The sequence below is a fragment of the Felis catus genome, chromosome B1, assembly GCF_018350175.1.
Source record: "Felis catus isolate Fca126 chromosome B1, F.catus_Fca126_mat1.0, whole genome shotgun sequence".
In the NCBI taxonomy this organism is placed as follows: domain Eukaryota; kingdom Metazoa; phylum Chordata; class Mammalia; order Carnivora; family Felidae; genus Felis; species Felis catus.
The window spans coordinates 196,186,716-196,210,278 of record NC_058371.1 but is presented as its reverse complement, the minus strand read 5'-3'; the positions used below and the strand labels follow the sequence as shown (position 1 = coordinate 196,210,278).

The window sequence follows — 23,563 nt, the reverse complement described above, 5'->3', positions numbered from 1 at the left end:
CTCCAATTCCTGACCAATGGGATATTGAAGCCAACGGTTAAATACAACCTTTTCTTGTCCCTCAGGTGGACAAGTTGGGGGATCATGACACACGGATCAAAGGTTTCCCAACAGAATTTAGCCTAAGAGATCCATACTGTGACCATCCCAACAACAAACTCTAAAGTATTCTTTCCTTCCTTCCTTGCTTGCTTCATTTTCCTAATGCCCTATCCTTTTCCTTGGGACTGCTTCCCGAAATTAACTATACAATGCAAGCCTTTGCCTGAGATTCTGCTTTTTGAGAAAGCTTGACTAACACTAGTATCTAAAACTCATGGGAGAAAGGACAAAGGTAAAATCTAGGAAAACCTGGAGAAAAGAATTTGATATGGCTAAGGGCAGATCATCTGCCTGGAGGTCGGTCCAGAAGCTCAACACACAGTGTGGTAAAAACTTCAGTTTTATTTGAACTAAATTTGGTATCTGGGGATCTCCAATAGAATGGATAGGGTCCAAAATACTAAAATAAGGAGTTCTTGGGGGGGGGGATGGGTCTGTAATTTCAAAGAGCGGGAGATGAGGTGTTTCTCAGTGGTCATACTTTTTAAACTAACAATATAGTTAGGCATGGAAGCCACAGCACCATCAGGAAGGAGAGAGGATTGGTGGTTAGGGGTTGTCCAGAGCCTCATGCCCTTCCACGCAGGTGAAGCTCCTTATAGTCATGACAGGACTGCCCAATACACTTGAAGTCACCTAAACAAATGAAAAAAACCTGTCAATTGTGTACATTCTGCAAAAACATAAGATGGCAGACAAAAATAATCGACATAAAAATATTGAAAGACAAGTATGAATAGCACCATTTAACTTGAATTAAGTTAAATTATTTTAATTTATTGTTTCTTGGAGATACCCATTGCCATTGTTTCATGGAGATACCCACCATAATCCTATTCAAATGACACAACCCCTCCCCCAAGAATTTTATACATACAGCATCTATGTCAGTCACTGAGTATATGGAGACCTGTGACCCGAGGCAGAAGGTTATTTGGATAGATTGGGCAGTTGGGGGACTGTGACTCAGTGGGTGAAGCATCCACCTAAGGCAAACCAGACAATGGACCCAAGGCAACATAGATGGGTTAGAGACCTCAGGAGCTATCCAGGAAAAGGATGCTAAAACGCAAACTGTTGGGTCCAGGACTTCTCAGGAGCTAGGTGATGCAGTCAAGGGTCGCTGGAGGTACCATAGCTTCATAAAACTTGCGAAGGGAGGATTTAAGAGCACTCAGCCAGGGTAGCAGCTGTGAGGCCACGGTGTATAACACAGGTGTATTAGAGAGAGACATTTCTCATCCATCTATATCAACGAAGCAGGTGCTTTTAAGGTACTAGGGCAGTGATTCTCAATCAGGGGTGAGTTGCACCCCCCAGAGATATTTGGCGATGTCTAACGATATTTTTTGGCTGCCACAACTGGGGAGTTGCCCCTAGCGTGTCTTGAGTAGAGGGCAGGGGTCCTGATAAGCATCCTGCAGATCCCTACAGTCCCCACGACAAAAATTTACCTGGCCCAATGTCAATAGCACCAAGGCCGAGAGATTCTAGACTACAGGGATGTTTACATCCTTCTCAGAGTTCCTCAGCAGGTAAGAGGAAAAGAGCCTGCTCTCCATAAAGGGTAGCAGGGAAATTACATTTCATGGCACCTGACACGTGCCAAGTCTAGTACACAACTTCCTTTGAATGTCACGAACAAGAGTAGGTATAATGACATCACTTTACGGAAAAGAAATAGAGTCTCAGAAAGAGAAGCAATGATCCAATAAATAACTCATCTTAGCTTGGACTTAAATCTTTTATAGACAAAGCCCAAAGCTGAGACCTTACTGGAAAAAAAGAAATACATTAGTTAGTTTTTCTAGTTTCAAAATGAAAATCATTTTCATCGATCGCTTATAATTTGTAACAAGGCAGGAAAATGTCACTGTGCTCATGACTGGTTTTATGTGCCAATAAGTTCAGTCTCAAGCTAGTAGCTTTTAATAAGCATAGACATCATGCTATTAGAATGTTTATTTAATCATTAAGTTTTATTTAGCACTGAACTATTAGGAATAGTTTTATCAGGGAGGTAGGATGACAGATTTTTATGACTGCCAAATTATTTTCCCCCAACGTTTATAGATTTTTTATAATAAGCATATACTGAAAACTATAAAGTTGCCAGATAGGTATATTTTAATGTGGTATAAATATAACAATTGTTTCAAGATACAGAATAAATGGCAGATAATATAGATGTTTATTTGGGGATTCTTTGGATCAGCTGACCAGGAAATCCAAAATTCAATTCCATTGAATACGACCATTCCTGGCCTCCAAGCAACTTGCAGAATAGGGTTTTGTCCAAACGGATTCAAACATCTGTAATGCCTTCTCCTTAGGGTTGCCTGTGAAGTTTCTGTGAATAATCCCACAGCTAATTCGAATTTCATCTTTCCACAAATATTCCATCCATCATTATTGGGTGTAATATCCCCTACCCTTCTAGACCTAGAGTGCCTTCCTTGAATTGTGGTGTTCTAGTTATATCATTATTAGTTTCCTCCCCAAAATTATGAGCTTCAAAGGCCAAGTTTTATGCTTATTCAGCTGTATATTTTCTTATCACCGAATGCAGTATTCTGCAAATAGAAGGCAGTCCATAAATGTTTGCTTTGGTGAAACAATTCTAGCCCTTGGGCCAAGGTGTTAACAGAGTGCCAGAATCCCAGAGAAGAAACAGGTGTGGGGTGTTGCAAAGAGAGTCTATGCTTAGCAGGCATGTTTATATTCAGGGCTAGTGGCCTGTATTTTTAATTTACCTGTTTTTTCCAAAGTATTGACTTTTTTCTTAAATAAATTCTTATTTAGATCTGAAGATCAGAAGTCTTTCAAGTTGAAGCCCTGCCTACACAGTCATTTATGAGCTGTACCAAAAAAAAAAAAAAAAAAAAAAAAAAGAAGAAAGAAAGAAAAAAGAAAGAAAATAAAGAAAAGAAAACACCAAGGAACATTAAAAATCTCTGACATGAAAAATGTGTCACAACACGAGGTTTTAAGGTGGACCAAGTAAAGAAATACGAAGCTTTAGATTTGCGGAGCTGCTCTGGGGGAAAGGTTTAGACTGCCCTGGCGTCAAGTTTAACCACACATCCAACAGGTGTTGGTGAATTGCATCGGAACAATGAGTGAAGTCTGCCATCTACAGGCCCCTATGTGTATTACAGCATAGGCTCCCACAGACCTTGAACCTGAGAAGGCAGGAGTCTTGGATAACAGGACTGCCCCATGATGGGATCTCAAAGACACAATCCCATGACAAACCTGAGACAGCCCTATGTTGAATTATTTGGAGTCTACGTTTTGTTTCCATCCTTCAATATAGGTATATAAGCAAAATGTTAAAGCTAGCTAAAAGAAAAACTCCCCTCCACCCCCCTTCCTGCCATATCATTACTTGACAAAATTGAAGATGTGAGCTTTGTGCCCCTGCCATTTTTATTTTTATCTTAGTGTTCTGACCTTTCTTTGCATTGTAATTGACTCTATCTATGTCTGTCTACCTAGGAATCGGTTAACTCAGTGCAGGAAACCCCTAGAAAGTTAACTCAGTGCAATTCCTACAGCACAGGAAACTCCTAGAACTGATTTTGGTACGCCCTCTTGCCAAGCCCAATGTCTGGCACATAGCAAATGTTCCACAAAAATTGGATGCAAGAATAATTACGGGAATAAAAATGCATGAATAAGAAGGCAAATCAATAAACTAATTATTTCTAGGTACTCTTGTTCCAAATTACCTATGAATTTATGAATAAAAAATGAATACATGAACACATACATATTTATGGAAAATGTGAATATATATGTATATACATATGCATATATGCATATATACGTATATACACACATATATACACCTGTACCTCTCTGGGTATCTTTGTCAGTTGTTTAGCAACTTCTGTAATAAATCCAGGAGGTTGCCACTTTTTCTTAAAACCTTAAATCCGTATATTTAAGATTTTATAAATTCAGCTTTAGGGCCCCAATTATGTCATGTCATCAGACCAAACGTTCTGAAAGATTCATCTTATTTATAAAGTAAATGTGGTACCAAGGTCATAGTTATTACTTCTCATTTATTTTATCCTTTCCGCAATTGACTGTCTAGCTCTAGTCAGAGGACATGAGAGCCAAGGAAAAATGGTTAGATAAGATCATTATAGACAGAATGAAAAAGAAAGTAGAAAAATAAGGTAAAAATTGTTTCTCCCAAGAGACCTGGGTTCTCTTCCCGGTTCTCTCTACCGACACAACCTTGAGGAAGCTTTTGGGGTTGTTAATCTTGACTGATCTTTCAAAGGGAGGGGCCAAAATTCATCGTTCACTGTTGCGTGCCAGGCACTGTGCTCAGTATTTCCCTGAATTGTCACATTTAATATGCCCGGCAGCCCCAGACTGGGAGACACAGACAGATACACCATTTGATGGGCATGAAATTGAATTTCCGGGAGACTGTTTCTGCAGGGTCACATTTCAGGAGGTACCGTGGTGCACTGGAACCAGCTCATACCAGCTTGTAAGAACCCACTCCCCATTCAGAAATGCCGTATTGGTCGCTTGAAGTCAGCCACAGTGGAACTATTCATGAACACGTAGATCAGGGATTCCCACGAATCAGCCCCGACTCCTCCCCCAAGAGCGGATTGTTTAATATGTACCAGCACCCCCCTGGCTACAAAGCAATAATAAAAGTTTAAGAATAATTGACTCCAAATGCATGTTCTTTCAAATAGACCACAGTACCCTAGAGTTAAGGGATAGCCCATTTAAGATTTATATAGCAATTTATAGTGGTTAAAACAATACTGTTATGTCTATGTAGGTTCAATGAGATGAAGCTAATCTCTGTTTCTCTTTTCTTCCTCCCTGTTTCCTCCCTCCTCCTCCCTTCCCAGCAGAGCCTCAGCCACATCCTGGGGGCCTGCTGTGTGCTCAGTGTTTGACAGAAACTACAAGATTTACAACGCTGAAGGAAATAAGGCCTGGGTCGGGTAAGGGATTTAGAGAAAACCACGAGGTAACTAGGTACGGAGCCCTGAATCCAGAATGAAGTTTCCCTCCCTTTGATCTGCTCTGTGAGTCTCCTGGTGACTCCCCAGACTTAGTCCTCAAGTTCCCTCTTCTGACACGTTCCGGACACCCACACTTCTCCCTTTATTCATTTCTTCAACAAACAGCTGAGCACAGAGTGTGTGAGACACATTGTTTCCACGACTTAAGATGCAGTCGTGAAGTCAGGAGGGGACTGCCAGTCTCCGGCCCTGGCAACTTCCCCTCTGGTGGGGGGACACAGAAGCCGCAGGGACAGAATAGCAAGACAGTCCGGCCAGAGGGGCTCGGGTTTGAATCGTAGGTGCACCTCTGTCTGTGCGACCGTGGGCCGGTTACTTAACCTCTTTGTGCCTCAGTTCCCTCTCATACTTTAAGAGGAAATAAGAACAGGCCCCACGTCTTAAAGGATTACATTTTGTAATTTTTTTTTTTTAGTATTTATTTATTTGGGGGAGAGCGCGAGCAGGGGAGGGGCAGAGAGGGAGGGACAGAGGATCCGAAACGGACTCTGAGCTGCCAGCGAGAGCCAGATGCGGGGCTCAAACTCGCGAACCTCCAGACCTGAGCCGAAGTCGGGCGCTCAACCAGCTGAGCCACCCACAAGCTCCCATTTAGTAATGTTACATAGCATCTGGTACACGGTTAAGGGCTCCATACGTGTTAGCCACTACTTTTAAAGGAACAAACTAGTGACATTCTGTAGGGAGATTTATGAAGAGTCCTGAGGTTGGCATGAGGGGACAGTTTTAGGTACGGTGATCAATGAAGTCCTCTCTGATGAACCGGTAAGACGCTGAAGAGGAGCCCATCCAGACAACACTTCTAGCATGAGGAACCGAATGGCTAAGCTCCGCAACGGGTCAAGGGTTTAGTGCTCAGGAAGTGTCCAAAGCCAGCGTTCTCGGAACACAGGCCGAGTGCGAGGGGACGAAGAAGGGAAAAAAAGTCCTGCGAGGCAGTTATAGCCCTGAGTAGTTTGCACTGTATTCTAAAAGCAAAAGAGTTTTTTAAAATGTTTATTTATTTTTGAGAGAGAGAGAGAGAGAGCAGGAGCAGGGGAGGGCAGAGAGAGAGGGAGACGCAGAATCAGAAACAGGCCCCAGGCTCTGAGCTGTCTTCCTGGAGCCTGATGTGGGGCTTGAACCCATGAACCATGAGATTATGATCTGAGCCGAAGTCAGACGCTTAACTGACTGAGCCACCAGGTGCCCCCAGATATTTTTTTTGTATTTATTTATTGTCAAGTTAGCTAATATACAGTGTCGTCTTGGCTTCAGGAGTATATTCCCATGATTCGTCACTTACATACAACACCCAGTGCTCATCCCAACTAGTGCCCTCCTCAATGCCCATCACCCATTTCCCCCCTCCCCCCTAACTGCCACCCCCATCAAGCCTCAGTTTTTTCTCTGTATTTAAGAGTCTCTGTGGTTTGCCTCCCTCTCTGTTTGTATCTTATTTTTCCTTCCCTTCCCCTACGGTCTTCTGTTAGGTTTCTCAAATTCCACATATGAGTGAAAACATATGATATCTGCCTTTCTCTGACTGACTTATTTCGCTTAGCATAATACCCTCTGGTTCCATCTACGTTGTTGCAAATGGCACGATTTCATCCTTTTTTATCACCAAATAGTATTCCACTATGTATGTGTGTGTGCGTGTGCGTGTGTGTGTGTGTGTGTGTGTGTGTATCTCACATTTTTATCCCTTCATCAGTTGATGGACGTTTGGGTTCTTGAGGTTCTTCCCTGGAGCATTTCTGCCCCTGGTTCTTGTCTCTTCAATGTGACTCTCCCCTAAGGCCGGTGGTTAAGGATCCCAGGGTTTGCCTGGTTTTACAGTCTTACCATTATTTGTTCTGTGGCAACTCTGAGAGATAATGAGCAACCCCTTGGAAATTGACAACATTTCCAAGACATCCTCACATTGTTTGTGTCCTGGATCTTTGTCTTTGGTTTCTAACCCTTTGGCTCAATTAAATAAGATCATCTGGATCGGAAATCCACTGACAGTTCCTGCAAATTTATGCATTAATCCGTTTGCTGGAGAGAACTCCCAGTTATCATCAAATCTCAGCAGGCATTTGACTCCAGAAGGAGTAAGGACTGTCAATTTAAATTGTCTGAAAGCCCACATGACCCTTGCTTTTACACCTTCCCATTTCCCATAAGCCTCCATTGGGGCCAGAACCGGGAAGGACCAATTAGGTCTTCTCTGATCTCCAGCAAGGAATTGATTGGAAGATCCCTTGACTTGCAGGCCAATCGCTTCTATCTCAGCATCCTCTTACAAAGTGGTAGTAACCTGGAGTGCTTGGGTGGCTCAGTCAGCTAACCATCTGACTCTTGATCTCATGGTGCGTGAGTTCAAGCCTCGCATCCTGGCTCTAGCATGGAGCCTGCTTGGGATTCTCTCTCTCCCTCTCTCTCTGCCCCATCCTCCACTCATGTTCTCTCTCTCAAAATAAATAAATACACTTTATATTTAAAAAAAAAACTGGCAGTAACCTGCCTCTCCGAAGACAGCATTATTATTGTTGTTGTTGTTGCTATTGTTTGATGAGTGGGCAAACAGCTTTAAACTTGGGTTCACTGGGAAAGGCTTATGACCATAATCCTGGGATTATCTGCTTGCCCTGATGCCCCAGGCACAGCTCAGTGATCCAGAGTGGGCAGCCCAGAGCACCCGAATGTCATCTCCTAGTCTACTCACCCATTGTACTGGAAAGAGAATGAGAAGTTGGCTGAAGACTATTTCTTTTTAATTTTTTTAAATGTTTATTTACTTTTGAAAGAGGCAGAGACAGAATGAGAGTGGGTTAGGGGCAGAGAGAGAGGGAGACACAGAATCCAAAGCAGGCTCCAGGCTCCAAGCTGTCAGCACAGAGCCCAACGCGGGGCTCAAACTCACAAGCTGTGAGATCATGACCTGAGCTGAAGTCGAACACTCAACCGACTGAGCCACCCAGGCGTCCCTTTTTTTTAATATTCTTTTTCTTTTTTTAATATTTGGCTGAAGACTATTTCTACTGGGTTTATAAAAGAGGAACTAAGACACCTAGAAAAGGCTAGGGCTTATGACAGTTTCCCTACAGAGTCGTATTAAACAAAGCAAAACAACAACAACAAAAAGTTAAGTGCCCCAAGCAATGAACTCAGGTATTCCAGGGACCTTCCATGTCACTCAAGCAACTCAGCAAGAATTCTCAGAATCCAGGGGCGCCTGGGTGGCTCAGTCGGTTAAGCATCCGACTTTGGCTCAGGTCATAATCTCACAGTTCGTGAGGTCGAGCCCCGCATCAGGCTCTGTGCTGGCAGCTCAGAGCCTGGAGCCTGTTTCAGATTCTGTGTCTCCCTCTCTCTCTGACCCCCCCTCCCCATTCATGGTGTCTCTCCCTGTCTCAAAAATAAATAAACATTAAAAAAATAATAAAAAAAAAGAATTCTCAGAATCCAAATTCTCCTATATCACATGCTTGCCATTAACCTCACTAACAGCCCCATCCATACACTCTTTCTTATATCTTCCTCCCAAATGTAATTAGTAACATATCTGGCTAATTCTAGAATTCTTTTCCCATGTCCCACATTATTCAGATGAGCTACAAAAAAATAACAATGAACAGGAAAGAGAAGGGGCTCTGCCTGAACTCGCCTGGAGTCCCTGCTTCTCCTGAATACCCAAGCTCTTCTCCGAACCCTCTTCCAGACCACAGAGCCCAGCAAGCAGGCCCAGGGCTCTCCCTTGGGGTGGAGTGCTTAAAGGTCAGGTTCTCCTTAGGGGAAGGAAGGAAGGAAGGAAGGAAGGAAGGAAGGAAGGAAGGAAGGAAAAACCTGAGGCCCCTTGCCTGGTAATGAACCCTACCTTCATCTCACCAGGGCGGGAGGGACAAAATCTTCATAGCGTGTAGACACCAGGTCTTGGACCCTATGCACATCCTTGCAGCATTTATTTTCCAGAATATTCCTTTTCACTGCCGTCTTTTCCTCCTCCTTCTCCACTATTGTAACCTGCTATCTATCTCATAAAAATGGAAGTTGGTGTTTTTATTATTTATTTTATTTTTTATTATTGAAGCATAGCTGACGTGTGATTTGATGTTAGTTTCAGATGTACAGCACATGATCCCACCTCCTATACATAACTCAGTGTTCGCCACGATATGTGAGGTCCCCGTCTGTCACCGCACAACCTTATTGCAATGCTATTGACCATATTCCCTATGCTGTGCTTTTCATCTCCGTGACTTACTTGTCACTGGAAGTCTGTACCTCTCAAACCTCTTTGTCTATTTTACTCTTCCCCCCGCCCCCTTCCTCTCTGTCAACCACCAGTTAGTTCCCGATATTTATGAGTCTATTCCTCCTTTTTTTGTTTGCTTGTTCATTTGTTTTGTTTTTCAGAAAATAAATGCAAATGTCATATGATTGCCCTTGTATGGGGGTGTTTTTATTTTCTTTGGAAACCTAATGATAATCTTTACTGTCACTGAGATCCTATTTTCAAGGACCATTTCCACAAAATGACTTTTAGAGGCGTTTTGGTGGGGGGGGGGGAAGGGCAACAGGGATTTTTTCAATAACCACGGTGGAATGCAGGGACGTGGGTCTCAGAGGTGGAATTGCTGGGGAAGGTGTCCACTCTGGGCTGCTGTTGTCCTGACCTTGAAACAATGCGTGCAGGGCCTGTCTCATCGGCCATCTCAAATTGCCACGGAAAGAGGCGATGACAGTTTGCTTTCACCCAGTCCCTCGAGTTATGAGTAATTTTGCTCGACTCTTGTCATTTTCTGGCAGATTTCACGAGGTTGTGCTGAATTTGCAAACAAAGGCAAAAGGCAAACAATGGTTTAAGCTGCTTTGAGATTGCCTCATTAAACCACAGCCTGCTGGAAGCTTTCTGCTTTTAGCAACGAACACATCTGAGCTCTACAATGATGTCACCATCTAAAATTCTGTTCACATTGCTTTGGGGCGATAAAGCTGTCCCATGAGCAACTAACAAAATGATGATGATAATAATAATAGTAATAATAAATTAAATACACAAGGAAGGAAAAAAAAGGAAAGAGCAGAAAACTGCTCCAATTATCAGGAAAGCTGAATTTCAGACCCACTGCTGCCATACCAGCCCCGTCACCAAGTAGCAATTCCCTTGAGTTCCTCAAGACTCGGTTTACCTCTCTGGAACTTGGATGTACTGACGCCCTTTCTGTTTGGGCATTCCACTGAGCTCAGCACTTGTTTCCTATCCAGAGAGGAGGTCGTGTGCCATGCTCTCCAGGATCTTCCATTTCAGAAGTGTGCCTTTGTGATTAGGTGAGAGCCCTTTACACGCGGCAAAGTCCTAAACGTGCAATGTAAGATTCTCTAGAGTATTTTCTATTCCAGCCAATTCTGGCACAACCCACAGATGACAGCAAAGTTAAAAGAATGGCACACTGAGATGCAGGGAGGACTCTCAAAAGAATACAGTTTTATTAAAGCCGGTGGACAAACTACCTGGACCACGCAGATATTGTGAGGTAGGTGCCCTGACCCAATTCTGTCAGGTCAAGTTTATGATAAGACTGAAGTTCATTGGTGCTGCTGGTAATGGCAATTCTTTTGCCTTGAGGAAACACCCTCCTGCTTCCAGGCACCGTCTCTCACAGTCTCCCACCTGACATTTCCTTGGGCCCGAGTCGTCCTTGTCCTGTGGGTGCTCCTACTGGTCAGTGTTAGGAACATATGTTTCTTTAGATACACCCTCTATGTTCTCGACCATTGATCCCAACCAGAAGCAGGCTCTTAGCCAGCCAGGGAGAGTTCCAGCATTGGCAGTTCCAGGTACCAAGGGGAGCACCATACCTGTCAGAGAAGGCTGATCCCCAGTAGCAGGCTGTAAGGCCACCCACACTTAATGTTTCCTTCTCCTTCCATAGCCCACAACACTGCCTGAGAGGAGTGTTTTGCACACTACTTCAAGTACAACCATGATACCTTGCACCAGCTCATGGCAATCTAAATGTTCTTGCCAAACGTAAACCAGTCCCTGGGTTGATCAGAAACATCACCAGCCCACTGCAATGGCCTGCCCCTTCCAGAGCAAATCTGCTTTGTCAAATGGGCAAAGCAGCCTTCATTGGCTGTTTTCAAAGTCACCTTGCCCTCTATGTGGAACAGAGTCCTGCAGATGAATGGAAAACTACTCCAATGACCAGTCTCTGAGAAGTATGGCTCTGGTGGTCAGAGATTGGGGCATGATAGTGGCCAAAGAGAACAGGGTCCAATTCAAGAAGCAAATGTCAGTTGCACCCCATAGCCTAGGAAGAGTAAGTCACAGCCAGAGACATGTTAGATGGAGGGGAAATTTACCTCATGGTACTCCAACTCCCTCAAATACTCACTATAATAAATAACTCTTGGAAAGATCATTAAGTTTTCAAAAATATGCAGTATTATGCATTCTTCAGGAGCATTTAGAAAGAAAGAGCTAGGAAAAAAATGTCTTATTAGTACAGTGAACCAAGGTTTTATTTCCTATGAAAATTGACCCTTTAGCTACATTGGAAGTCTCCAAATATCTTGCTATGATTTCTGCCACCTCCCTTCCTGAAAACAACACTTTCCAATAGGTCCTTGTCACTGTGGTCCCATTTAGCCCATGAAGAATCCAAGGTGTGAGCATTTCTTTCCAATCAAGATTGGTAACTGAACTGGAATGAAGAAGCCACAGCTCACAGTCTTAGCTCTCATTGAAAATGAAGTTGAAGACCAAGCCCCAGACAGCATGATAACTTTCAATAAACATTTTTCAAGATCACGTTTCTTATGTTCCACTCTTCATACTCAGCCCATGGAACATTGAACCTTTGTTTATTTCATTCCTAATTATCCAAAGACTGCAATGGTGGTTTATTGATGGGTCGGACAAGAAATGTTTGTTTTCTAAAAAGAACAACAACAACAACAGCAACAACAACAAAATTTAGTGCGAGTTCTTTGCGTCCTCCTGTATCCACCCTTTTAAAATCTACCTTTGAGGACATTAGAGAAAAGCAATTTGGATAGGTACACCCAGACAACAGGTTCTGTGAAACAGCACATCTCAGCCTTCAGTGTAGAGACCAGGGATCTAATTCTTGGAGAAAAATTAGAATATTTTCCCTGGGAGGTATTAATTCAATATACTGACTGTTAGAATAAAACTGACATTATATTGCTGGGTAAAATTCCCTGACTACACATAAAGATCCTTCTGTTACTAGGAGGATAAGAATTAGGGGTGTGTGTGTGTGCGTGTGTGTGTGTGTGTATTTATAACTTGAATCCATAACACAAAACGGTCACACATTAAAGATTGGTAGAATAATTGAGTAAATTAATAAGCAATGAAAATCAGTGATTGGGTACAAAGTACCCCATGGGGGCAGCCAAATTGAAAACTAGAGGGGCGCCTGGGTGGCGCAGTCGGTTAAGCGTCCGACTTCAGCCAGGTCACGATCTCACGGTCCGCGAGTTCGAGCCCCGCGTCGGGCTCTGGGCTGATGGCTCAGAGCCTGGAGCCTGTTTCCGATTCTGTGTCTCCCTCTCTCTCTGCCCCTCCCCCGTTCATGCTCTGTCTCTCTCTGTCCCAAAAATAAATAAACATTGAAAAAAATTAAAAAAAAAAAAAGAAAACTAGAAAATCATGAACTCAATACTCAAACCAAGAAAGTGCCAAAAGCTTTAGTCAAGAATGAAAGGAATATTATGAGATAAATCAACCAAAATAATGGGAGTTAAGGATGCAGAGGGCATCTGGAGCAAGGAACACAGTTCTGGGTCCGACAAAATTCAGTTAATATTCCAGGACCATTACTTATAAATTATAGGACCTTCATACATTTACTTACTCTTTTTTAAGATTAATGCCTATGAGATTCAGTGTAGATTTAGATCAAGTTTTATCACTCAATATAAAGTAACATAAATGAATACAGATATCTGGTAGTAGAACAGGCTTCGTGCTTGAGTCCCCTGAACTCAAGAATCCTTCATGCTTGCTCACCATTATGTCACCAGCACAAGTTAAGTCCTGGTAATAGAATGAGAGTTTAACAAACACTGGAAGGATAGAAAAGCAAATTAATGAATGAGGAAATAAAAGATACTTATATAAACGAAATGCAAAATTTTGTTTTTACTTTTTTACCCTCACTTGGGAGAAGAAAGATGTATTGTTTGTAGTTGATTCTCACATTGTCTCCTGGCCCCCCAAATTTGGTAAGCACTCTCCTGGAGAGTATCAGAAGGGGATAGGATGAAATTTCCCCAAATTAATTGCTAATACTCTCTGATAAAGGAGATATTTGTGATCCTAGCCCTACCCTTGAAAATTCTGGCAGTAAAAATTGGCGGAAAGAAAGGCTCAAACACCTGAACATGGCCCTTAGGACTCTGGCTTCTTCTGAAATCTCTTCTCACAATTATTTTGTCTTCCATATGGCCAATGAAACATGTCTGTCTTTGGGTGTCCTTTTAAAAAAACAATCTTGACAATGATCCAGGAAAGGACACAATAAAATAAATGTTTTCTCATCTAAATTCAAAGCCGACTTAAGCGAGAGTTGGAAATAAGGTCAAGGGAAATGAAACCTTTTCTCTTTTACTGTTAAAACCAGTTTAGGTGGATATGATGAACTGTATATAGAAGCAGCACTCAACAGGACCAGGCTGACTTTCCCAAGAAATCACAATGATTCTTGCTCCAGCGTGAGATCTTGACGACTAGACTTACTGCAGGACCTCAGGCACACCAGGCCACATCTTCTCTGTCACTGGGTGGATTCCTAAAAGGATGGAAGAATAAAGGACTGACCTAAAACTGCTCTCTGTTTTTTTCCATAAGTCACCAATCATGGGAAAGGGTGTGGAAAGTGAAGAGGGACAGAAAGTTCTCACTAATGGGTTTCCCTCCACATGGAAACGATAAACATGGGGAAAGGAAGTTCCTCATTAAAATACTGTTACTGGCGTGTTGATATTTTTTGAGAGGTATGGTGTAGACAGGGTGTGAAGACTTTAAAATAAAATAGATGTGGAATCAAATCACAACCATCCCATTCAAATCTTTGTAAGTAACCTTACCTCTCTGTGTGCAGATTCTACATCTGTAGAAGCATTCTGTCTACTCCTTTATGGAGGTGTTGAGAATGTATATTGTACTAACCATGGTTCCAGGCACCGTAGTCAAATAAAATCATTGGAAAATTAAAATAATAATGACAATAATAAGAATTATAAAGTTCTAACCCCCAAAAGGCTAAACCGAAGCAAAGAAAAAAAGGAAAACTCAGTTTCCTGTGCAAAGTTGCTCTTAATGGTAACTAACATTTGGCAATAAATTGTTATGTGTTGAGAAATGCATCACACAATTTATATTCCTTGCTTTATTGGGTAGCAATGTAATAACCACATGGTGTAAGTATTGATATCCCTTTATACAGAAATGAAAACTCAAGACGGGAAAGGCTACCTCACTTGGTCAAAATCAGTCAACGGGAGAGCAAGAAGTGTACACCTAGGTCGTCTGGATTCAGAGATTATTCCCTAACTACTATGGTGGATAGCCTCCTCACAGTCAGCGGGCAAAGAAAAGATTCATAAATGAATGCAAAGAAGGACCTCCAGGATGCAACGGGTCATCAATTTCAGCTCAGGCACCAAGAAGCCTTCATCATCTTTATATTCTTGCCCAAGGCTGATTCCATGTTTCCACAGGAAAGTTTCCTTTCCTCTTTGACCCTGGAAAAGTGATACGTGCAACGATGGATTCAACTTTGTACATTGAAAGACCTCAACAAGCTGCTCCAGGAATAACAGGTCAGGTAAGTAGAAAGACTGATTCATAATGGGAATTTTAAAAAGTCATGCGTTTCAAAGGTATTTCAAATCTTGGCCAAGAGACAAGAAAAAAAAAGACCCGATTGTAAGTTGTGCATATTGAAGAGCCCAAAACACAAGGATGAGTAGAATGTATAATACTCATTTCTCTCTCTCTCTCTCTCTCTCTCTCTCTCTCTCGGTAACTTTCAAGTTACATTTAGAAAGCGGGGGTAAATCCAGGGGAGAGATCACAGGGGGATGAGGCTGAAAATACCTTCAGATATTTAGGGCCAGACCCAGAGCTAAGATTTGGCAAGTCGCCCATAGAGAAAAAGAATAATGATTCAAAGTCTGGGAAAATATCTCTCGGTTTTCTCTTAAGGATTTTGTCATGTCCAAACTGGATAAAGAAGGCTAAGTCCTAAGTCAATAGCAGGCTTATGTAAATAGTACATTGTTGGCATGGGTGAGAAGTGGGAATGACTGAGACATCCTGAAAGTTATTCTGTTTCCACTGAGGGAACAGGTTTAAGTGACGGAAAGTGAGATTGACTATAATACCCAGTTTGAGTAAACTAGTGTGAATTCATTACTATGGGAATCAGGGAAATTTTAAGGTAAATGCTTCTCCTGGGTGTATCTGGGAAAGGAAGAATGGCAAACATCTAACAAATGGATGGACATAAACTTAAGGGTCTACATAATGTTTGACATCGTATTATTTGTTCAAGGATAATAATGATCTTCTTGTTGAAATTCAATTTCTACATAGGGAAGTGGGGAATAAATAAGAAATCTCAATGCAGAACAGGCAAAGCGATATTCTCAGCTTTGCAGCTATTGCTGTGTTTTCTAAGCCTGTCAATTATCTGATGGGTTACTTGTCAGTGAACGTGCAGAAAAATAAGCACTATGTGAGGGAGTCTCATCTCCAAGCTTGAGGGGCAGTTTGGCCGCTAAATTGGTATGTGGAGTAGATTGTATTGTTTTGCTGAAAATATTAACTGATCTTCATCTCCCCCATCCCTACAAGACCCCTCCTTCATGCCCCTCCTTTAGCAGAAGAAAAGTCAGAGGGGAAAACCATTGTTTGGGAGAGGTAAGCTTAAATACTATATATTACATTATTTTCAGTGGGTCACTGGGTGAAAACTCAGAACTCTACAATGCATTTCAGAAGCACTCTCTACAGAATACTTGTATTTTTGCTCTAGATAACATTAAATGATACCCACATATCAGCTTTTATGGTTTCCTCAGAACCCTGGTTGGTGAGATTTTTTTTTTCCTCTTAGACAATGTTAATGATTTAAGCAGGATTTCTATTCCCCAGACATCAGGAAGTTTTAAATGAAAACAAAAACAAGAAACAGGTTCATTATCCACAGGTAAACACAATGTACAACATCTGGTCACTTCTTCTAACTCGATCTAACAATTCCCCACCCCCTGATTTATTCCCAAGATAACAAATGATGATGAACAAATAAAGTTACTCCGTCTTTATTTAGAGCACTGATATTTGGGCTTCTAATGTCCTTAAAAGAAATATCACAAACCATAAAACAAACAAAATATCTCGGTATAAGATATAGAGATATTCCATCGCTTATAAAGATTCCCAAGAAGATGAAATGAACCTTTGTGTTGTTATGGTATGCATACCTCAAGATAGCCCCCCACTTGTATTTGTTCACAGGTAAGGGAGGAAAATGTATCCTGATAAATGACCAAGAAGCAAAATTATCCCAAATACCTTCGAGCATACATTATGAATAAGAATAACCATCAGTTTAAACCAAATTACAGACAAATGCAATTTTCTTAAAATATATGTATTATATTATTCAGAAAGTTGTAGGTTATGCTGCCCTAATAAATAACTCCAAATTTCGGTAGCTTGAAGAAGCAAAATAGTTGCTTCCTGTTCACAAGCCATTATGGGTTGGCAGGGATGGGATCCTACTCCATTTCTGACTTAGTCCAAATTCAGGCTTGAACAGAGTCTCACTATTTGGAAGATCAACTTGCTCCATAGCACAGAAAAGGTGAATATGGAGAGTTGTATCCCAGATCCTAAGTTCTTCTGACCGCAGAAGACACACATATTTTATTGACCTCAATGAATGACTTGATCATGCCTAAGCTTGAATGTGAGGAGGAATTAAAATCTGACCGTGTGCCCAGAAGAAACCCAGAAATACTAGTGTGCAGAATTAGTGCCATACACACTAAAAGAATGCTACCCAGTGGTTTGAGGGCAGCTATAGGACTTTCCCCAGTGTAACATTCATGTGGTTTGTGACAATGTTCCATTTAGGCTGCCGGCTCCCCATTTATTTGCTGATATTTACCTATTTTTAAAAATTAAGCATCTTCTTGATTCAGATTCAAATTCACCAAAAATCTCCAATTCTATTGGCATGAGAGATTCTTAAATGTAAAATTTCTTCTCTCAATTTGCTCTATTTTTTTTTTTTTTAGCTAAGCTCAGAGTTCCCTGTAAAAAATAAAATATATCCAACTCAGTCTGGGAGAAAAGGTAATCTGGGCTGTCTTCCTGAGGGATGTCACATCAGAGTAAACTTTGATAGCATGGGTAGGTGTTACAAAGTCACCTGAATGGAGAAGTGACAAAAGGATCTATATTACAGACCAGAAAAAAAATATACCCTGCATGCTTGTGGTAGGCAGATTCTTGGAAGGTATTAATTAAAAACGCACTTTTTTTTTCTCAAGTAAAACTTGACAAGTGTTCAAAAATTGCCAAGTTGTATATACTATTTAAGAGGTCAGAGATCTGGGTTTGTCTGTCCTAAGTGTGCACAAGGAAGCATAGAGATAGTACACATTCATCACTAAACCACGCACCTAAAAGGACTGTGGACGGTGTCTTGCAAGAGGTTTTGATATGCACAGAGGTGTCAGCAAGGAATGTAAACCAAATCCATCTAGAGAACTCAGAGCTTGCCCTGAGGCCTTGAGAGAACTTTCTCCTGTTTTCAATACGTCCTGCTTTCCTTGCATCTACTGTCAGAATATTGAAAAGTCAGACTGCACTTGCAAAAGGAGAAAGAAAATATAGATGGCTGAGTGTAAGGAGGTCAATTTGATAAGGATTTATGTAAATAACTATTAGTTTATTTTACAATCTTCTGAACACTGGTCTGTCTCCTTTTTACCATTGCCCTATTTAAATAATAGTTGCGTACTCCAAAGTGTTACTAAGCACCCCTACATCTTTTTACCACTGAGGGCATACACATTGTTGAGAATAAATGGCAAGTAGTCCATAAAAACGCTTTTATTTATTTATTTATTTATTTATTTATTTATTTTATTTTTATTTTTAAAATATAATTTATTGTTAAGTTAGCTAACTTACGTTACATACAGTGTGCTCTTGGCTTTGGGGGTATATTCCCATGATTCATCGCTTACATACAACACCCAGTGCTCATCCCAGCAAATGCCCTTCTCAATCCCCATCACCCATTTTCTCCTCTCTACTGCCCCCCACCATCAACCCTCAGTTTGTTCTCCCCCCAAAAAAAATAAACCCAAATAATCCAGTGAAGAAATGGGCAGAAGACATGAATAGACCCTTTTCCAAAGAAGACATCCAGATGACCCACAAATACATGAAAAGATGCTCAATATCATTCATCATCAGAGAAATACAAACCAAAACCACATTGAGATACCCCCTCACACCAGTCAGAGTGGCTAAAATTAACAACTCAGGAAACAACAGATATTGGTGAGGATGTGGAGAAATGGCACAGTTGGTGGGGATGCAAACTGGTGCAGCCACTCTGGAAAACAGTGTGGAGGTTCCTCAAAAAATTAAAAATAGATCTACCCTATGACCCAGCAATAGCACTGCTAAGAATCTACCCAAGGGATACAGGAGTGCTGATGCATAGGGGCACTTGTACCCCAACGTTTATAGCAGCACTTTCAACAACAGCCAAATTATGGAAAGAGCCTAAATGTCCATCAACTGATGAATGGATAAAGAAGATGTGGTTTTTATATACAAGGGAATACTACTTGGCAATGAGAAAGAGTGAAATCCTGCCATTTGCAACAACGTGGATAGAACTGGAGGGTATTATGCTAAGTGAAATAAGTCAGAGAAAGACAGATATCATACATTTTCATTCATATGTGGAATTTGAGAAACTTCACAGAAGACCATGGGGGAAGAGAAGGGGGAAAAAATTAGTTTCAAACAGAGAATGAGGCAAACCATAAAAGACTCTGAAACACAGAAACAAACAAACAAAAAATGGCTTTCAAAGACATTCTAACTTTGAAGTCAAGCACCATAAGAGAAGACTATTTATCCTTGCTGGGGGGAAAAAATGTCCTTTGTTTTTTCAACCAGTATATAATGAAATCAATAACTTCATCAGAAATGTCTAAGAATTAGATTAACCAAAGTAGAATATTTTACATTGGTAACAATTTCCTCAGAGATACTAAGACATTATCCTTTGCTGAACTCCTCCAGAGGGAAGAGTGAGTACCACTTAATTTAACATATGCCATTATACTCACTCAGTGTCATGCTCTCCAACAAAGAGAATCTTGCATGCATTATCTTCTTTTCATGACCTTGATCCTTACCTCTCTCTGCGGATGAGCTGTTATAATCGTGACCTCCATGTACGGCTGCACAAATGTGCCAAGCTCACACTGACTGTAAGTGATGCAGTTGGGTTCATCAGAAGATGTTGAATTCAGCTCCATTCTGATACAGGTGGCTGTGGAATCTTTGAAAAGTCGTTGGCGTCTTAGTCTCAAGTTTTTCATCTCTAAAATGGGTATAAGTACGACTTAATCATCTAATGCAGTTGAGGAGAGGATTAAGCAGTAAAATAGAAAAAAGTCTCTCCATGCATGCTGGTTCTCTTCCCTGAACTTGTACTTTTGCTCCGTAGTCTGCTATAAAGTCTGTTATGTTTTTCATGTATTGTTCTATCCAACTTGATTGACCATGGAAGGGACTATCCATAAAGTAAAAAATGATCATAGAAAAAGTATATTTATAACCTTATATATACACATTTAATATATTTCATGTCTGTTTATAAATCACCACTTAATATAGTCCAAGTCTGTTTATTCACATTATCATGAATGTAATCATATTCTTATTATACATTAGGGCAATCAAAAATATATCCATGATACAGATTACATATAACAATAGCGACTACGAACATATAATGCATATGTGAATAAAAAATTTTTATATACTTTGTTAAGTATATTACATGCACAGTATGCTCCTATATTTTATATACATATCAGAACAATTTGGCAGAACTGGACTTGAGCAGGGTATAGTTTCTCTATGCAGAAAAACAAACATGGCTACTGCCCTTACTTTGGAGTTGAATATTAATGAAGGGAGAAGATAAAAACATCATCTTTCCTCACTTCCAGACACTTACACACGGGCACACATGTCTACTTGGAAACAAAGCTTTATCTGAAGGCAGAGGTGCTTCTGAGATATATAGGACCAATGTTCAGAGCCTTCTCTGACCAAATGGCAGCTCAATGGCCACTTGTCCTGCTGGTTCCTCTGAGGTCTAGGTTCTGACAATGATGACTGAGCATGCTTGTGGTTGGTGCAATAATCGTTCCCCAAAGACGTCTACATTCTAATGCCCAAACCTATGAATATGTTACCTTACACGGAAAGCAGGATTTTGTAGACGTGATTAAGTTAAGAGTGTTGAGATGGAAAGACTCTCCTGGATTATTCAGATGGGCCCAATGCAATGACAAGGGTCCTGGTAGGGAAAAGGAGGGAGGCTAAAGAGTCAGAGTCCTAGTGATGCAGACTCAAGCCAGGGAACACAGGCAAAATCCAGAAGCTGGAAAAGACAAGGAATGAATTCTCTCCTAGCTCATCTGAAAGAAACACAGTTGTGCCAACACCTTGATCTTAACCCTATAAGATCCATTTCACACATCTGACTATGGAAATTTTAAGATAATAAATTTACTTTGCTACATGTAAGCCACTGTCTGTGGAAACTAATACAGTGCTGATTCCTGCAGGCACCAATGTTGCTTGACTAGAGTCTCACCATCATAGAGGCTGGTCTCAGAATCTGCTCCAATTATGCGTTGGTCTAAACCAAAGTGTGTCATACTTGCCTGGCCGTTTGTGTCCTAGAAAACAATTGTCCTTTGCCCCGAATATTTCACACACTGTGAGGGTGTGCATCGGTTGTTGCTCATTTCACTCTTAGCTCACTGCTTCTAGGTCTCAGCGAGAACCTACAGGGAAAGTGGCCCAGAGGCAATCTGCAAAACAGACTCCTTGCTCCACATAAAAGCAGTCTGTCTTCTCCTGTCCCACTCCAGACCAGGGCTCACACCCATTTGTTCGCCAATACATCATCATAGTATACAGCTCATGGTGAAAAGTAAATCTTATTTGTTGAGCAACAGCCCAATCGTGAGCCAGCCTTCCGCAGATACATACCTTCTTTCCCAAGTTTCTCCTAACACCACCCAGTGTCTTCTTCCTTGCCTCAACCACTACCCCTCCAGGCTACTCCACTTTATGCTTTGTCACAAGGCAAAGGAACATAAGCCCTCTTTTCCCTGGCTTCCTAAAATAAACACGATGTTATGGGTTCAACCGTCTCCCTCAAAAAGATGTGGAAGCCCTAACCCTGGATACCTGTGGATGTAATCTGATTTGTAAATAGAATCTTTGTAGGTGTCATCAATGCAAGACGAGGTCATAATGGATTAGGATGAGCCTTAATCCAATGACTGGTGTCAGTAAGAGGAGGGAAACTTGGACACAGATGCCAAGGGAAGACGGTCACATGAAGGCAGAGATCCAGAAGCCAAGGAATGCCCAAGACAGCCAAAAAACCACCAGAAGGGAAGTAGGAGGACAGAGGCATGGTATGACTTCTTTCTCAGAGTCTCCGGGAAGATCAACCTGGCCGCCATCTTGATTTTGGACTTCTGGCCCCTGTACTATGAGAAAATACATTTCTGTGGTTGTAAGCCCTGAAGTTTGTGTTATTTGTTACAGCCACCCTAGGAAACAATACACATGGCTAGGGCAAAGCCAACAGCTTCACTGCTTACACATAAGTCTGCATCCAACCATCTGTGCGTGTCATGTGTCAACCATCCACATGCACAAGCCACTGCATCTTTTGTCGACTTGGGTTGACAGTGATAGATCTAATTTTGCCATCCCAGAAGGAGGGGGACACTGCACCCTCCCATGAGGGGCAGCGTCCCCACTGGGGTAACCTGCGCTCATCAACGTCGCCTGGATATAAAGTGGAAGTTAACGTGTCAGCCCAGCAGCACTCCTGTTAACCACTGATTTGTTTTCTCATTTGCGTAAACATGAGCTGAACTACCCGCCAAGCCAGGGGAAGGAAACCTCATCAGGGAGTTTTATAGGTTGTATAAGTGTTTCCGACACCTGGGCCTCGTTGTACATACAGAATCCTGCATCTGAGCTCCTCGTTTTCCTTGTAAACAGAGTTCAAAATTCCGGGCACAGGCATTTCTCTGAATCCCTCAGGAAAATAAACACAATGCACTAAACATACAATGAGCTACCCCCAACCAAGGAACCCAACTAACAGAGGACAGCAGGGTATTCTGTGGTCACACCACCTGGGCAGTGAGAGTGTGTTCTAGAGTTATCCTAAACTAGATTTAAAGTCTCAAAACCAAGTAATAACCATGGCAATTCCCAATCCCTGGGCTGTTTTCTGAAGTGTATTTTAGAAGCCTTTCCTGTTTATTACAGCTATCTGTCAGCCCAAAGGCCTTTGGTATTTCTCCCCTCCTTCTTCATTGAATTCAGAAAATTCGAGAGATAACCAAATAGCAGGATTTCAATCTCATGAGGAATGACTGGAACCATACAAAGTACAAGTCTTGGGAAAACGGAGAATATAACATTTCTCCAAATTGAAATAACACTTCTTAAAGCAGAGATTCCAAGAAAAACCTCGTATCATCTTTGCAGGCCACCAAAACCAACTTCTGGGGGGAATGGAGGAGATCTCATCAAAAGGTACAAATTTGCAAGCAGTAGATAAAAACTCTTGCTGATCTACGGCACAGAATTAGTGATTTTAGACAGTACTGTATTATAAGCTTCAAGTTTCTAAGGGACTAGATCGCAATTGTTCCCACTACAAATAATAATAATAATAATAATAATAATAAATTATTAATATATAATTAATATATTATTATATTATAATATAAATATTATATTATTAATTAATTGATTATTAGTTAATTAATTAGTATTAATTAATATTATAAATATTAATATATTATTATTATTATTATCTGACATGATAGAAGCACTAGCTAACAAACACCACAGTGGTAACCATAACGCAATATATACATGTATCAAAACAACATGTTGTACACCTTAAATTCACACAAAATTTATGTCAATCATGTCTCAAGTTAAAAAAAAAATCCAGCTTCTAATCTCCTGTGATCATTCATTCAAGATAATACTTGAATGCCTCACCTACTAT

General features: G+C 41.1%; 1 long non-coding RNA gene across 1 annotated transcript; it reads right to left on the bottom strand.

The window, feature by feature from the left end:
* Window positions 1-424: 424 nt before the first annotated feature.
* Window positions 425-21,718, bottom strand: LOC102901705. Its single transcript, XR_440201.5, has 3 exons — window positions 21,505-21,718; window positions 19,629-19,816; window positions 425-738 (listed from the first exon to the last, which is right to left on the bottom strand). It is a non-coding gene; the product is annotated as an uncharacterized LOC102901705 (long non-coding RNA).
* Window positions 21,719-23,563: the final 1,845 nt, after the last annotated feature.